The sequence below is a fragment of the Eleutherodactylus coqui genome, chromosome 5 (genome assembly GCF_035609145.1).
Source record: "Eleutherodactylus coqui strain aEleCoq1 chromosome 5, aEleCoq1.hap1, whole genome shotgun sequence".
Taxonomy (NCBI): Eukaryota; Metazoa; Chordata; class Amphibia; order Anura; family Eleutherodactylidae; genus Eleutherodactylus; species Eleutherodactylus coqui.
Window position 1 is genome coordinate 97,052,199 of NC_089841.1, and position 17,672 is coordinate 97,069,870.

Below are 17,672 nucleotides of genomic sequence, written 5' to 3' on the forward strand. Positions count from 1 at the left end.
CAACCTGTTCTGTTTGTTGGGAGCTTGAGCAATCTAGAATCGATCCAAGAGGGCAGATTCATTCATATAAAAGTCAAAATTAACAATGAACCTGTAATTATCCTATATTATTATAATCCTCCTCCGGCTTCCATCTCTATATTGATGGAGGGCATTTCATTTGTGTCTACCTCACTCGAAGTACCTGAAATTTGTGTGGAAGATATGAATATGATAGTGGACCCGGCCATGGATAGATTTGGGAGGAGCTGCAGGCCAACCAGATTAGCTTCTGTGATACGTTGCAAGCTGGATTGATTTGTGGTGGGTATTCCATCTGAATTCCCAGGAATTTTCATGCCATGCTGCCTCCATCTCTATTCTCCAAAGTTAGCTCCATCATACATCTCCCGAAAGGAGTTTCTGATCACTCCCCAATTTGGCTAGCTTTAAAATCCCCTGATCCGCCCCCACTGAAATGATGGAGAGTACATCCATTCTGGCTATCATTATTCAGTCCCACAGATCTTATCGCAGACCAGATTCAAGTATATTTTGAGGTGCTCGAGCAGGCCTTGGACTGCATGTTGGTGTCGTATGCGTTCAAGGCATACCTCAGGGGATGCATTAGATCTATAGCCTTCATTAAAAAGGCTTTAGTGAGGGAGGAGGAGCTGGCGGAGCTGTGTAGGTCCATGGAGAGAGCATTTATTACTGACCCAACGGAGACCAATAAGACAAGATGGCTGCAAATAGGGAGAGAGTAGCTTAGGTCTGAGAAATAAGGCTCAGTGCCGTCTGTTCTTCAGCAGGCAGACATTTTTTGAATTAGGTAATCAGTCCAGTAAACTCCTGGTGTATGTAGTCCGCCAGCACTCCTCATCACAACCGGTGCTGCAGATAAAATCAGAAGAGGGTGTTGTGCTTACAGATCCAACTGGTATACTTGGCAGATTTAGACAATTTTATGAGACTCTACCAAACCTGAATTACCTATACAGATAAATAGCTGAATGCATTTTTAACAAATATTGCCTTTCCAATGCTGCAGGTGGACCATGTGTCCTTATTAGAATCCCCCATCTCTGCTGAGGAGATCGAGGAAGCCCTGCAGTCTATGTCCAAAGGTAAAACCCAAAGACCCGATTGCCTCCCTCTAGAGGTATATTTACAGTATAAGGCCTTAGTCAGACGGGCGTTTTTAGCCGCGATTTGCGCATGCGTCCGGCGATTTTTTTAAAACCATTGCTTTGCGATGGTATCGGACACATGAGCGCTTTTTATGCGCTCGTCTGATAAATTATAGAACAAAAAATCGCAGATCGCACCTATCTGCGATTCCTGTTCTCTTCTGTATATGCGCTCAATGGGGCCGGCGGCAGCAGCGCCGACCCCATTGAGAACATATAGAAGACAAATCATTCTCCTCTGCCACAGCTGTAACAGCTGTGACAGAGAAGAACGATGTTTGCCCATTGAATTCAATGGAGCGGCAATACAACCGCTCCATTGAAAGCAATGGGCTGCCGGCGTGCGTGGGGTGAATTGTCGGGAAGGGGTTAAATATATAAGCCCTTCCCGGCAATTCATCCTAAAATGTGTTTAAAATAAAAAAATTGTATACTCACCTTTCCGCTGCAGCCGGAGTCCAGCTGCGGCCGCTGTCAGTTCTCCTGAACTGCTTCTTGGCACTATTCAGCCGGCGGGGCTTTAAAATCCCCGCCTGCTGAATGATCTGCCTCTGATTGGTCACAGCCCTGACCAATCAGAGGCTGAAAACACTCACACACCCATTCATGAATGGGTGAGTGAATGCTGCCTCTCAGCGCTGAGCCAATCAGGGGCAGGTCTGACTCACATCCATTCATGAATTCATGAATGGGTGTGAGTGAAGCATGCCTCTGATTGGCTCAGCGCTGAGCCAATCAGGGGGCAGGTCTGACACACCCCCTTCACACCCACTGCAGGACGGCCGCGCGGAGCGCCGGCAGAAGGTGAGTATACAATTTTTTTTTTTTTTTTTATTTTAACACATTTTAGGATGAATTGCAGGGAAGGGCTTATATATTTAAGCCCTTCCCGACAATTCATCCCGGGCTCGCCTGCAGCGCATTGCTTTAAATGGAGCCGGCTCTATTGCCGTCTCCATTGAATGCAATGCGCTGGACAGCTCCGGCCCGTTTCTAATGATACGCGGCTAGGAGCAGATTTGCGGGCGACTTGCGCGCATCGGTCACGCGATCCGCAAATCGCGCGAAAAAACGCCCGTGTGACTAAGGCCTAAGGAGTTGTTGGTCCCGCAGCTACTCCTGCTATATAATGGTGCCATAGATAGGTAATGCGCCTCCCCCACCCCAGATTCCTTTAAGGGGACCAGCATAATACTCATTGCTAAACCTGATATAGACCCAGAGGAGTGTGACTCCTATAGGCCTATCTCCCTACTAAACTTAAATTCTAAAATCCTAACAAAAATTTTGACACTTCGCTTAAACTTGGCTATACAGGACAATGTTCACCCAGGTCAATCAGGATTTATACCTGGGAAAAACCACTTCAAATAATATATGAAGAATGCAGGTAGTCACACAGGTGGGGTACAGGTGCCATTTGACTCAGTTGAGTGGCCTTATTTACTGGCAGTGCTCCAAAGATTTGGGTTTGGAGAAATATTTATTAAATGGGTCTCTATAATATATAGTTCTCCGGATGCTACAGTCTCAGTAAATATTACTTCTACCCCCTTTCAGTTGACTAGGGGAACTCACTAGGGCTGTCCTCTTTCCCCTCTCTTGTTCACATTGGCCATAGAACCACTAGCATTACTCCTTTGTCAATATCCCATTTATAAAAGTATAGTAATAGGCCCAAGGGAAAACCGAGTCGGACTATATGCAGATGACTTAATTCTGTTTATGTCAAACCCTAAGAAAACTCTGCCACATGCTATCTCCCTGATTAATAGGTTTGGTAGTTTTTCAGGACTATACATAAATAGGCAAAAATCCACATTTATGTTGCTGCAAACAAGAAACTGGACCATGGGGGATAAGATATGTAACCTCCAAGTCGCCTCAAGTTTTAAATACCTGGGAATTTACATAGCTAGAGACTTTGCTTGCAGTTTCAATATGAATTTGGCCCTTCTTCTCCCCTTCCTTCAGAATAAATGTAATGCTTGGCGTTCATTGTCCCTAGCGGTAGCAGCCTGAATCAATGTTATCAAGATGATAATCCTCCCAAAATTCCTGTACTGCTTGGAACATGCAGATACAATAGTACCATAAAAGTTTTTTTAATAAAACTCTCTATTAACCTCCTTCATCTGGGGGAAGGGCCAGAGCGAAATTTTGTTTGGAAACCTTACAGCGACAAAAGATATGGCAGGCACGGCCCTGCTTAACTTTAAACTTTACTACCTGGTGAGCCAAATTAGAAGCATTTGCCACTGGCTTTCTGACTCAGATTTCCTAAACTCGGAAAATCATTTGATGCATTTCTTATCTGAGACTTCCCTTTGGATTGTACTGGAAAAAACAGACCTACATACTAGACTGCTACTCCCTATACACAGATTGGCCGCTAGAGTCTGGTAAACACATTCCTTAGATATGACGGCACTCCCCTGGAAACACCCCCCCCCCCCCCCCCCCGACACACAATTCTGGATAGTCACCTCCTTGGAGCATGTTTGGAGTTTCTTTTGCCTCCTTGGACCGTTAATGGAGTTTTGGCCTCCTTTAAACAGCTGCAGCAGCTTTACCAGATCTCTAGCACCAGCTTCTACAGATACCTTCAACTAAGACATGCACTGAACACCCAATTCCCAGAGCCACATCAATCCCTTTCCACCTATTCCCTGATAGGGGGTTAATCTCGCAGATATACACGCACCTCATTCAAGCTAAAATTTTACATGTGGAGCTGGCTCTCTGAAGAGGAGTGGAGTACCGCAATGTCCTACATTTCTGTCTCACCAGCAGCCAACAACATAATAATCCAATCACACATTGAACATCAATGTTACTTGACATCTTTCAGATGAATAGAACCCCTGACACACAATGTCATCGCTGTCAGACACCCAACACTAACTTTAATCATCTAATGTGGAGCTGCCTGATGGTATAGTCCTTCTGGACGGAGGTTACAGACTTCCTGGGCCAAGTGTTGGGGATACCACTTCCACTAAACCCCGCTAAATGTCTGCTAGGTATACTCGAAGAGCAGTGGCAATTACATATCCGCATTTTTCTTACTGAGGTGCTGCTTCTGGCCCGTAAGGCTGTAGCATAGTGCTGGCTGGATAGAAGACCCCCAACGGCGTAATGTAGTCTCCCATGTGAAAAAAATAAAAAAGTGCCCAGATAAATTCTACAAAATCTGGGGAATTTGGTGTGGCTCATCTACCACAACCCACACGCAAATGGGTGGACCACATGAGGTTTTCAACCCATCGAAGTGCCATTTAGCCCTTTACAGGTATGAAAATAGTATCCTGAACTCTGCAAACTATCTTTCCAAATATGCTGTTATACAGTATGTATTGTTTTAAGTAACCGGTTCGTAGACTTGAACCATATTACACTCCAGTTTCTCACTGAGTGGTATAATTTGATATGTTCTCAATAAAACGAGTTAAAAAATTAAAACTTGGCCGTGACCTCTTCTGCAAATGCTGAGTTAGGAAAACACGTATTAGTTTTAAAGGTGCTGTCTGCAGCCGGATCTGATGAGTAGTAAAAGCCCCCATATACATTAGAGTGTAGTTGGTCGAACCCACCAATAACAGAGGAGCCAGATGATTCTCTAATGTATGGGTGGGGGGCTCAACTTTACTCAACAATGATGTTGAGCGAAGGGAGAAGGATTGAGGATGTCCGATCCTTGCATTCTCAATAAGAAAAACCACCAGAACTATCTGACTGCGACTTATGTCCCTAAACACATGAATGCTTGGCTGAGCCAAATGGTCGTATTTGGTAGGGAAGCTAGTAGAAACGGCTGTTATATAAGGTTATGTTCACATGAAAATCTGCGCCAAAATCCACACCATTGGTGCTTATTGAGCTGCAGATGCGCAGCAGATTTCACGTCTTCTATTGAGAGAGTGAAATCGGTTGCAGCTCCACACCAAAATCTGCATCAAAATCCACCCCAATGTTGCGGTTTTTGATGCGCAAATGAGAAAGATTTTGGTGTGGATTTCTACTGTGCTAAATCTGCACCATTTTTGGTATGTGTGAACATACTCTAAGGGCTCCTTCACACTGGCGAGCGTGAAATTGCACTTGCCACCATGTGAAAGCGCTTTTCATGTGAAAACAACCTTGCATCATTTTAGGGATGAAGGGAATCCCTTCCGCTGGCCCCATTGAAAACAATGTGAGATTTCGCAGCTAGATAAAACATGCTGTGATTTTTTTTTTCCCCACATAGCATCGCAGTGCCATGCAGGAAAACATCGCTAATGGGAATAAACCCATTCAAAAGAATGGGGTTCATATCTGTGTGTCTCGCAACACACAAATCTCACGCGATTTTTCATGCTAGTGTGAAGGCAGCCTTAGGCAGTAAATGTTCATGCAAACAATGGTGTGAAACCTGATGGTTTTCCGTAGGGTGAGCTATGTTGGGAAATACAGCCCACACTGGACACCTTTCCAGACTGGCCTACCTCTTGGGTAGGTTTACACAATATTTGGTGGGATTGTTTGAAATGTCTAGCCCAAATTTTGCCCTAAACATATGCAACTTTCAACCATTTGCATACTTCTGCTATTTATTCACATAATTAATTTTTTACAGTTGTGTTGAAACTTCTTTAGGCTACATTCACGCAGGCAATGATCCTGTTTTTTTCTTTTTAATTTAACTGTTCATTCACTTTAACATAATGACAAAATAGCTCATCCATATTCGCAAGAAGGAGGGTGAAAATACAGGAAAAAGTGCAATACTCTTCTTTCCATAGACCAGAAATACAGATTGCTAATATTAGACAAAATTATAGGGTATATAAAGTCTGCTGCATAACCTGTCATCGGCTGTGTTACAAACAATTAGCACAAACACTACTGTAATTACACAGTACGAGAAAAACTGGTAAATGGATTAGCAAATCACTAGAGCAAGCCATTCCCAGCAAAAACATAAGAGTTGGGTAAACATCTATAACAAACTACATCAAAAATCACTACAAACAAGACAATAAACCACAGGCAGGGGTAGACTGTAAAATAATTGCCAAAAAACTCCCAGAGATCCATCTCCTTCGTGGGTCTAATGGCTTTTTGAATCTAATAAGTATTCCAATTTGTTAATATAGAATCAAATGACTTCATCTTATTTATTAAAAATAGTCCGTAGTCCTTATATCTTTAAGTTCAGCATTTTTTTGCTATGAGCAGTTGTGGCTATATGTATAGTTTATTTAGAGGAAGAGTGCCTTAACGTATATGGTGGAATATTTAGAAGGTGGAATAGGGGTCATAGAGGAATATGGTATGCACGGATCATTAATATAAGTGTTTTAACCTTTGTTCAGAAAGGTTAAATTAGTGAACAACTCCAAAATAAATGGAATAACTGTCCCTCTGAAGATCGGCCCCTCCGGTAGCTATTTGGACAATTGGTGTTCAATCTGTGCAGAAAGGGAGAATGATACTAAGGAGGAATTGAGCTAAGCAGCAGCACATCTGAAAAAGACTTGGGTATACTAATAGATCATAGACTGAACATAAGTCAACAATGTGATGCAGCAGCCAAAAAGGCAAACACAATTCTGGGATGTATTAAGAGAAGCATAGAGTCTAGTTGACGTGAGGTCATTATCCCCCTCTACTCTTTCTTAGTCAGACCTCATCTGGAATACTGTGTCCAGTTATGGGCACCCCACTTTAAAAACGACATAGACAAACTGGAGCAAGTTCAGAGAAGAGTTACCAAGATGATGAGTGGTCTGCAAATCATGCCCTATGAGGAACAGTTAAAGAATCTGGGAATATTTAGCTTGCAAAAAAGAAGGCTGAGAGGAGGCTTAATAGTTGTCTACAACTATCTGAAGGGCTGTCACAGTGCAGAGGGATCAGCCCTATTCTCATTTGTACAAGGAAAGACTAGAAGCAATGGGATGAAACTGAAATGGAGGAGTCACAGACTAGATATTAGAAAACACTTTCTGACAGTGAGGGTGATCAATGAGTGGAACAGGTTACCACGGGAGGTGGTGAGTTCTCCTTCAATGGAAGGTTCAAACAAAGGCTGGACAAATATCTGTCTGGGTTGATTTAGTAAATCCTGTACTGCGCAGGGGGTTGGACTAGATGACCCTGGAGGTCCCTTCGAACTCCACCATTCTATGATTCTAGGATACCAGAGCATCAGTATTTTATATAAAGGGATGTTTTTGCTGCTTTTCTGCGGATCAAACCCCATGGCTCCTGAGAAAGCTTGGTCACCAAAAACTGTTCCCACTTCCGCATATAGGCATGTCGAACCTCCTGATCTGGGTATGGGTCAATAAGCAATTTATAAACATCAGAGATCCACCCTTTAGTAGATGAGCTCATTTAACTTTTTTTTTTTTTCCTAAAAACTATGGGTAAGTAGACTGTGATGCTTGCAAATAAAGAATACATATGGTGTTGAATTTGTAGACAGTAACACTAGGTATGGTTCAAATAGTTTTTATTCGGTCTGCCATGAATAAACAATGAATACAGGTCTGTGACAACAAGTCATTAATAAACATGGTTTTCAAGTACATCTGTCTTCGTTCTTTGACTTATGTAGAGTATCTCTGAGGCATTTCTTTTATCAGTATAACATTCTGTTATAACAATTTAGTGCCCAGTCGGGCAAAATTGGTTACTACAACAAGAATAAAAATTGAGAGAAAGAAAAGAGGGGGGGGGGGGAGGTAGAGTGAGTGTGATTACTCATCCAAGGAAGAAAACGAGAAATAGATAGATAGGAGGGGAAGGGGTAGAGGTGAATGGGGTGGTAGAAAAAAAGGGGGGGAGGGGGTTGCTGGCCCTCAGTTGAAAAGTAAGAAAATCATGGCCTATGGGTTAACAATACTGGCTATGGTGGTAATTGTGCGTGAGACGGGCAGCACTCCGCTATCCAGCCAGATATTTAGATCTGGAGAGAGGCGGAATTGCTTCCAGATCATCCAAGTTGAGATATATTTGTACAGAGTTCCTCCATATATCTTAGATGATCTAGTGCCTCCAACCACATTAGTCTAGAGGGGGGGTGTAACAGACCTCCAGTTTCTGGGTATTATCAGACGCATAGCTAGGATAAAAAATCGGATGAGGGAGCCTTTGGATTGAGCTACTGAGCCTGCGAGCATGGAGAGTAAAGCCATTTCTGGTGTGAACTCAATTCTGCTACTGCATACATGATAGTACAGAGTGTTGACCTCCTGCCAGAGGGGTCGAATTAGAGGGCAGGACCACCATAGGTGGACTAATGATCCGGTCTCTGTTTGGACCTCCAACACGTATCCGGATACTGGGGGAATATCCTGGCTAACCTCACTGGGGTCCGGTACCATCTTGTCAAAATCTTATAATTTAACTCTTGCATTTTACTTGATACGTTAATTTTGTGGGTTAGGATGTACGCTTTCTTCCACGACTCCTCTGAGAGTGTGATACTGAGATCCCTCTCCCAATCCCTTTCTAGATCTCTGTTACCGTTGCACGTGTCCTCCTCTACTAACATCCGGTATAGCGATATTTTCTGTTGAACTGTGGGTGCCGAAATGCACATCCTCTCAAAAGAGGTGATAGGCCGCCTAATCCTCTGTGGGTCTCCCAATGCCCCAACATAGTGATGCAACTGCAGGTACTGGAACCACGTTCTGGGTGGGGGTCTCTGGCCCTCCAATATCTCATGTAGCGTTTTGAAGCCATCTGCTGTAGTTATGTCCCTCCTCCTAAGGATCGTGTCTGAGATGGCATTCGTCAATGGAGAGCCCTTAAAAGAGTTAGGAATATCTTTGTTACCAACCAAGGGCTTGAGCGGACCTGGTCTTAAGATTAGGCCCCCTTTGGTAGCTGGTCCCAACCAGGCCGAGACCATGTCTTCCAAAAATGGGGATAGACCCAGATCTTCATGTTTACTTTTGCCTGGTAACTAGATAAGACCCAAACCACTGAAAGGGACTGAATCTTGTTCCATCTCTACCCAGAGCTTCTGTTGTCTTCCATGAAACAGATCTAAGATCCTTTTAGACGGTGAGGCTCTGTGGTATAAGGAGACGTTCGGGATGCCCATACCCCCTGTATCCCTGACAACAATAACACTAGGTAGAGGGAGCAATAAAAATATATTATTTAGGGGATCTGTAAGGCTGCCTGTCCACGGGCATTTTTGCATTGCATTCCCACAGCGATAATCCGGCCGAGGGGAACACATCAGAAACTGATGTTATAAATGTGCCTCTTTATTTGTCAATATCATGTATTATGCAGTAATAAAACATTTTAATTCTCTACATTTGGCTTAACATTCAGTGGCACTTGCCACATAATTTCTAAACTTTTAGATTGAGGGTGTTTCTCCTTCATGTTGTTGAACGTGTTGAGGTCATTGTTATCCAGCAGCCATCCCAGCATCCATATTGCAATGAGGCTTGGCATCCGAGACACAAAGTGGACAAAGGAAGTGACAGTGGTGGCTTGAGACTTTATTGCGTGAGTGTGCAGTCTGAGTATATTCTAGTAGTTTAACCCTTTGCAATCCAATTTTGGTTTCAGGATTTCCTAGGGGGCTCTCTTTCTGCCAATATACTATGGCCTCATCTGCTGGCTAGAGCCAGTACTGTGGCATAGGACATGCTGGAGAGGCCCCCAACAACAGAGCGGCCAGTAATCTACAGTAAGAATACCCTGCCGGACATCTTTCGACATCGGAGCTGCACAGCCTTCAATTGGAATGTCTTCAGACGTCAAACAGTGGATTGGAAAGGGTTAACTCCGGCATGTTTTCAGCTGTTTCAAAAAAAGTAGTCCATCCGGATTCAGTGATGCTGAAGTTGTCTTGTAGCTCAAGATGGACAAGCTTTGTCAGAAAGCCATTTCTTGCAGCTGTCCCTGTGAAAATTACATAATTAGGCTTCAGTAGTAAGGGGTTGTTTGTGCTTTAATGACCAACTATTTTTTCAATTTATTTCATCGTTACCTTCCCAGAGCCATACTTTTTTTTATTTTTCCATTAACATAGCATTATCAGGGCTTGTTTTTTGAGGGACAGGTTGTATTTTTTATATTTTTAATACCATGCATTATATGTACCCAGACATTAATGGAAAACTTTTCTTAATTTTTTTTAGAGGGGTTGAAGGAAAAAGGAATTCTGCCATTGTATTTTGTATTTCCTTTTTATGGAGATCAACATGGAGAATAAATAATACGATAAGATTACTCTCCGTGTGTTAGGATGTGCTGCTGGGATCTGTTGTACTATGTACTCGTAGCAGCACAGCTACAGGTGGTTGAGGGTTAATTGAGCTGGCTGGGTGTGGTACTTCCTGCTAGGCAATCTCCTGGGTCTGTGCTCACATATAAACCCAGCTCCTGGTCAGTCTCTGGCTGGCTCCCAAGGTGAGCAGTCATGTTACTGCTGTGTTCTGTTACTTGTTATCAGTCATGTTCAGCGTGTTCCCACTCTGATCAGTGTTTGCAAGTAGGTCTATTGTCTTTCTGCTTCCCCAAGACGGTTTGGACACCTGTAGTCCTTTTCTGTGTTATATGCAGATCCCCTTTTCAGGTGCGGCCTTCCAAATGTCTTATGTCTCTCTGTGTGTCTGTTGGTGGATCCCTGACACAGTTTGCTATTCGAATGTCAAGTATTTGCTGCCGTGTAGAGGAGATTTCGGCTTTAAGTACGTCGCTTTGGGATTTTTTGTTGTCTTCTTCTTTGGTTTGTAAATTTAAAATAAGTGTGCGTAGTTTCGCTGAGTTTTCTTTTTTAAGTCTGGAACCGTGCGATATTAGGATTCCCCGGACGACGCACTTTAACGCTTCCCACTGGACTGGGGCTGGTGTTTGGTCATTCTGGTGGTTCGCTATGAATCCAGTGATTGCATCCTTAATGTCTGAGACACAGAGGGAATCACAGAGCAGGTTGTCGTTGAGTCTCCACGAGGTGATTCCCGCGCGGCCTGGGCGTACTGAGAACCCACCGTACACTGGGGTGTGGTCTGACCAGATAAAGTTGCCCAGGGAGCACCTCAGGGAGCAATCCAACAGACTCTGTGAGACTAGGAGCATGTCTATCCGTGAGTACGTGTTGTGTACTGCCGAGTGGAATGTGTAGTCCCTGTTCCCCGGGTGAAGGATCCTCCACAGATCCACCAAATGTAGGGCGTTTAGTGTTTTTTTGAGTCGCTGTAGTGCTGATCGGGGTACAGAGGTCCTACCTGATGAAGAGTCTATTTCTGGGTTCAGTACCAGGTTCCAGTCCCCTCCCAGGATAATTTTGGATCCACTGGCGAATTCGGCCAAGTTCTTTAGGATCTTGGTAGCCGTTGGTACTTGTTCCTGGTTGGGAAGATAAATATTAGCCAAAGTATACAACATGTCAGACATTTCTATTTTTAGGAAGACAAATCTGCCCTCTTGGTCTGTTGCGGTGTCCATTACATTGTATCTAAGGTTTCTGTGTAGGGCTATGGACACCCCTCCCGCTTTCTTTGTGGGGTGTGGGCTGTGGTACCAGATGGGATATAGTTTGGAGTTGCATGCTGGAACATTGTCTGCTCTAAAGTGGGTTTCCTGGAACATAGCTACCTGAATTTTTTTCTTGTGGAGATGGTAGATTATCTGACCTCTCTTCTGGGGGGAGTTTAGGCCCCTGGCGTTGTATGTGCTACATATCAGCTCCGCCATGGTTGTCTTCAGTGGAGAACCGCCTTCTCGTAGAGCCCCCTCCGCCCCCAGGTTTGGGGAGGGAGTTGGGAAAAGAGGGGGGGGGGGGGGAAGACACGTGAGGTAAGTCAAGAAAAAACAAAAACAGCAATAAAAGGTTGTTAAAGAATTCTCTCGCCCATTTGTCTAACTGGGCGTTGTCAATTTCCTCTGGGAGGCCTCTGATTCTTAGGTTATTCCTCCGGTGACGGTTTTCTAAGTCGTCAATCATGTTGTATAGTTCGGATATCTGGTGGGAGTGCTGGGTGAGCTCTTGGGCATGGTCGTTCATGGTATTAGTAACTATCTCTTGCTCCCCCTCAATCTCTTCTAATCTCTGACCTAGATGCCATATATCTTGTTGTAAGGCAGCGATGTCGTTCTTGTGGGATGTTTCCATCTTCTGGAAGAGGCTGTTGATTTCGCTTTTAGTGGGGAGGGCTCGCAGGTGTTCCTTCCAGTCCCATTCCCCCGGGGGGTCATGTCTCGGGGGCGCTAGGCACATTACTTTGCTCGCACTCTTCTGCTTCGTGCTTGCGTGTGGTGTGGTGCTTATGGCCGGCAATGGGGAGGGGGGTGCGGATTCTTCTGCGCTCGACCCTTCTGACGCGCTGGTCGCGCTTGCGGGCTCTCATCTCCCAGGGCCGCTTACTTCGCCCCTTCTCTGTGTGGGTCTCTGAGGCTGTGGGGGCTGCTGGACATGGGGGCCACTACCTCCTGCTGCCATGTTTTGTGCGGCTCTCTCTCCCCTGTGGTCAGCTAGCAGGGTCTCTTCTGTCTCCCTGTCTCTTGTGCCCTGGATTGGGGTGTGGGACTGTCTCCTTTGGGTCTTGGGGCTGTGAGGTGTGGGGGAGTTGTCCTTACCCCAGTCTGCTGCCGCCCGGTCCGCCTGCATCTTCCTCTCAGCTGCTCCTGTGTGCTGAGCTGCTGAGACTTGTTTCTCTGGCTCCGCGCTTCCAGCAGAGCCGGGACTTCCTCCACGTGCGCTGCCCTCTTCATTGCCGGTGGCGCCATCTTGCCCGACGCATCACGCTCCCCGCTGTCTCCCGCGGCTCTGAGGAAAGCTGACAGTCCGCTCCCCTGTCGGTTCGGCGTCTTCCTGGAGTGTTCCTTTGATTTTCCCTTCACCATCGGGCCGGTGAGTGGTGTCCTGGGGTTCTTTTTAGGTCCGGGATTGCTGTCGGGGCCGGGAGCGGGACGAGCGCACGTCTCACTCCTTCATCTGCTAGCCACGCCTCCACCAAAATTATTTTTATTGCATTTTGTCTCCGTGACATATAGGGTGATTTTTGAAATATCTTTTTCACTGACTTTTTTTCCGTTTTTTAGTTTTATTAATGGTATAATGCTAAAAAAATGATTTTTTTTTAACATTTATAGTTGTTTTTTTTAGTTAGTATATTTATGCTAAAATAAAGTATGGGAATGGGTTCCTCTATTTGTTTTGGACGTTTTGATATATAGTATGTATGGTCTTGGTTTACAGGGCACATACGGCGACGGTTTTGGCTGGCGCCGGCTTTCTGTTATTTTCTTTCTTATGTATATATTGTTGTTTTATTCTGTAATCTTGTTTTCTTTGTGTATGTAATTATGTTTTTTTACTATCTATGTCCCCCATGACGTCATGTAAGACCTCTGGGGAAGATACTTTTTTTTTTTTTTTGACACTTTCCCACTGTAGCTGGGGCATCCATAGAAGCCCCAGTTACAGGGGGAAACAACCCATGGAGTGACATTAGTCACTGGCAGAGCTGACCAGGGTCTAGCATGACCCTCCAGCTCTGCTGTAGCAGGGAACATCACAGGTCACATGACCCCCCGGCTCCTGTAGTAAAAGCTACAGTTCTGCTTTCACTTTCTAGTACACAGTGCTGTTACTAACAGCTGATAACCTGTTCCTGCCTTTGATTGATTGCAGAGCAGGCGGCTTAAAGCGCCACCGTAATTTTACTATCGGTGGTGCTTTAAGCCCAGGACCAGGTGTCGTATATTTACCGCTACTGGTCCTTAATGGGTTAAAATGAGTCCATCATGTGAAGCAATTTAAGTAATAATAGATTTAATTAGAAATCTGACAAAACAATAGAGAGAAAAAGATATAATAAGATCCAATATATTTCAAGCATGGTCCATGGTCAGAGTCCATGGTCAGGATGAAGGAATGGATGATAAGGCACTTCTGTCTAAGCATTTCCATCGTAGATTAACTTCTATCTAATTTACTGCTGTTTTTATACAGTCTTCATTTGACAAGCCTGTTGTCCACAGCTGCTGCATGTTCTAGTTTAAAAAGTAAGTAAAAAAACACTTGCCCAAAGCAGCCAATCAGAGTGCAGCTTTCATTTCTCAACCTGCTCAGGTACAATGAAAGCTGTTCTCTGGTTGCTATGGGAAAGAAAGACAATTTTACTATCAGATTGTTTTGATAAATGAGGATTAAATGCATCTAAACTTTGCATTATGGAGGTTAAATAATTGCTACTGGCATGGTCTAAAATTGTTATAATGGATCCAAGTAACAACTGAAAGGGGTTGTCCAGGGTTCGAAAAGCATAACTGTTTTCTTCCAAACACAACACCACTCTTTGCCCATAGGGTTGAGTATGGCTTTGCAGCTCAGATCCATTGAAATGAATGGCCGCTGAGCTGAAATACCAAACAGAACCCAGGGCAAAGGGTGGCATTGTGATTGAAAGAAAGCAGCTGTGCTTTTTGAACCCTGGGCAACCCCTTTAACATTATCTTTAGCCACCTCACTCCATTCCTTTATCTTTGTGCAATCTAAGGTCATACAGATAATTCCTTTTGGTCCCTTTACATAGGCTGAATTCTCTGCCTGATGTAATACGTGCCAATCGACATGCATGTCAATCGGTGTTTGCTTTTATTTTAATAAACTCAGGCCAAGAATTGGCTGATGGGGACAAACAGTTGCTAATATTGATCATTTGTCCCCATAAGTTGGCAGTATACTTCCCATGTTCAGTAAACATTTTCATAAATGAGTCAATCAGCTAACCATCAAGCATTTGCTCATTATTCAGAGGCCGTTTGTCTCTTTACATGACCTGATTACCAGGCGAACAAGTATTTGGAGGAATGCTCGGGCCTGAATCAGCCCATGTAAAAGAACCATTTGTCTTTAAAGAAAGAATCATTAGATACAAGTAAACTAAAAAGTTTTATTCCCATGTATGAGCCAATTTTTTGTAGTCTACTTTCTGAAATAAGGTTGCTGTGATGTTCCATTAGGTCATGGATTTGTGTGGGGGGGCAGAGTGTTTATACAAAGAGATGCAATATTTTGACATGCATATATGATTAAATAGATGTTCTTACCTGTTATTGGGTGAACTCCTTTTATTGGAAATATTTGTGATAGATTTTCCCTGAAATTAATATCATATATCCTAAACATATGATTTAGCATTAGCCCAATACGTTCATTGTTCTGTTGTTTTCACTCACTATTTCGGCCAATCTCACACGGGCGTATTGTCATTGTGTGTTGCGCATGCACGCTCACTCGTGAGAAATCTGGTCGTGTGAGCCGGGCCTTACTCTGTGTGTGTTTGTGTGTACTCATGCATGTATTAAAGTAGTAGACAGCTAGTTGCTATTTTAAAGAGATTCTGTCGTCAGGTTGCCTGAACCACGGGCAGCATAAATTAGTGGCAGATATGCTTATTGCCCCAGTGGGTGTTTCATTCTGGTCACGACTTGGCACTTGCACCAGGGGACTTTACCGTTAACATACGTAGGCTACATCACAAGAACTCTGTGATCACAAAGCCAACATTGGGCAGAATATACATTGACTCCAAATAATAAGGAAATGAAGTCAGAATGACTCCAGCAATGCATAGCTGTGAATGTGGTCTTCTTCCTAGCTCAAAAACGTATCCCTCTTCACTGAGATTGGTATTCTACAGTACAAAGCCGGGCTCACACGAGTGTAAGTTTAGCGCATATTACACATGCGATGTACATGCATTTGATACGTAGTAATTCTCAGGCAATCAAATACATTGCCGTATGCTGTTTCACTCACATTTGCATGTATTCATTGCGTAATGCCTGAGCGCAAAAAAGACCGCAGCATGTTCTATTTTGCCACATATTACGTGTGAGAAAGACCATTGTTCTCTATGGGTGCAGAATCAACACTGGGCATACACAATTACATTGCGTATGCGTGGCATATATACACACCACTGCGAATTGAATTAAAAAAAACAAAACAGAAAGACTGCGCATGACAGTGTGCATGAGATACACCGCCATGTATACACCACAATATCACTGTTATACGCAGAGATAAGCTGGCTCCATAGTAGTAAAACCCTGCATGACTCACGCAGGGTTTTACGCATACGGTCGTGTGAGCCCGGCCTAAGATTTAAAGACATAGGGTCCTGGGAGTTTGACCTTCGTGGTATACACCCATCTTATACAATCTAAAATTGTGCAAGTTCCACTGACTATTTTAGATTGATGGAAGGCAATTGACCCCTCTCTGTCAGAGGAGGATTGGCATACAGCCATGGCATCCTATAGACAAGTATCACCAGCTCCCAATAATAAATAAATACAATTGCACATACTGCATCAATGCTATATGAGTCATGAGACTTTTTAAAATGAAAATAATCCCATCTACCCAATTCCATAGATGTCAATTTACTTATGCTGATTTTATTCATTTGATATGGAATTGCTTGTTGATACACTCCTTTTTGGTAAAGGTTACAGCCTTTCTCAGTCTTCTTCTTGATAAACCAATCACTTGTACCTCTGAGATATTTCTTCTGGGCTGGATAAATGAAGAATCATTGCAGAATCATGTAGGCATTTTTCTGTGCAAAGCGCTGTTACTTGCCCGTAAGTCAATAGCATTGGGATGGCTGGGTAGATGCCCACTTTCGATCAGCGTAACCTGCTGAATTCTTTCCTCCCCTATGAAAAACTACACACAAAACATGTCCAGAAAAGTTTCCAAAAGTCTGGAGTGACTGGCCCAGATGGCTTTTATAATATATATTACAAAAAATTTTTTGCACCTTCAGGTGGTCCTATGATTGGGTTTTTCAACTCCCTTCTACAAACTCCATATCTATCCACCATTGCCAATAAGGCATTCATTCACATAATTTCCAAACCCAATAAGGACCACTCAAACTGTGAGTTATCACCTGATCTCCCTAATTAGCAATGATAAAGATTCTTTCCAAAATCATGCCCCTCAGACCTAATACCTTTATCAGTCAGTATATTCATCCAGACCAGGTTGGTTTTATCCTTGGTCGGCAAGCTACTGATCAGATAAGACAGGCAATTAATATTGTTTCGGTGGTGCGGTCTGGCAGGGACGGGGATAAAACTAGGAAAGGGCTTCTCCTTAGCCTTGACCTACGAAAGGCTTTTGACTCAGGCTCCTGGCAATTTTTTTTCTTTAATCTTGAGGAAATGGGATTTGGAACAAGGTTTAGAACATTGATTCAGGCTCTCTATTCCTTCCCCTCTGCATCAGTTCGGACTCAAAGCTTTGAGTCCGACACAATAGCAATTGAAAAGGGGACTAGACAGGGCTACCCCCTATCACCTCTTCTTTTTGCACTGGCAACTGAGCCTTTGGCATCTATGCACACAGCAAATGTGAATGTTAAGGGTATCCACATTGGGGGACAGGAACATAAATGTGCCCTTTATGCAGATGATGTGTTATTTGTTTCTTCTCCCCTCACTTCTTTCCCTAATATATATCAGATT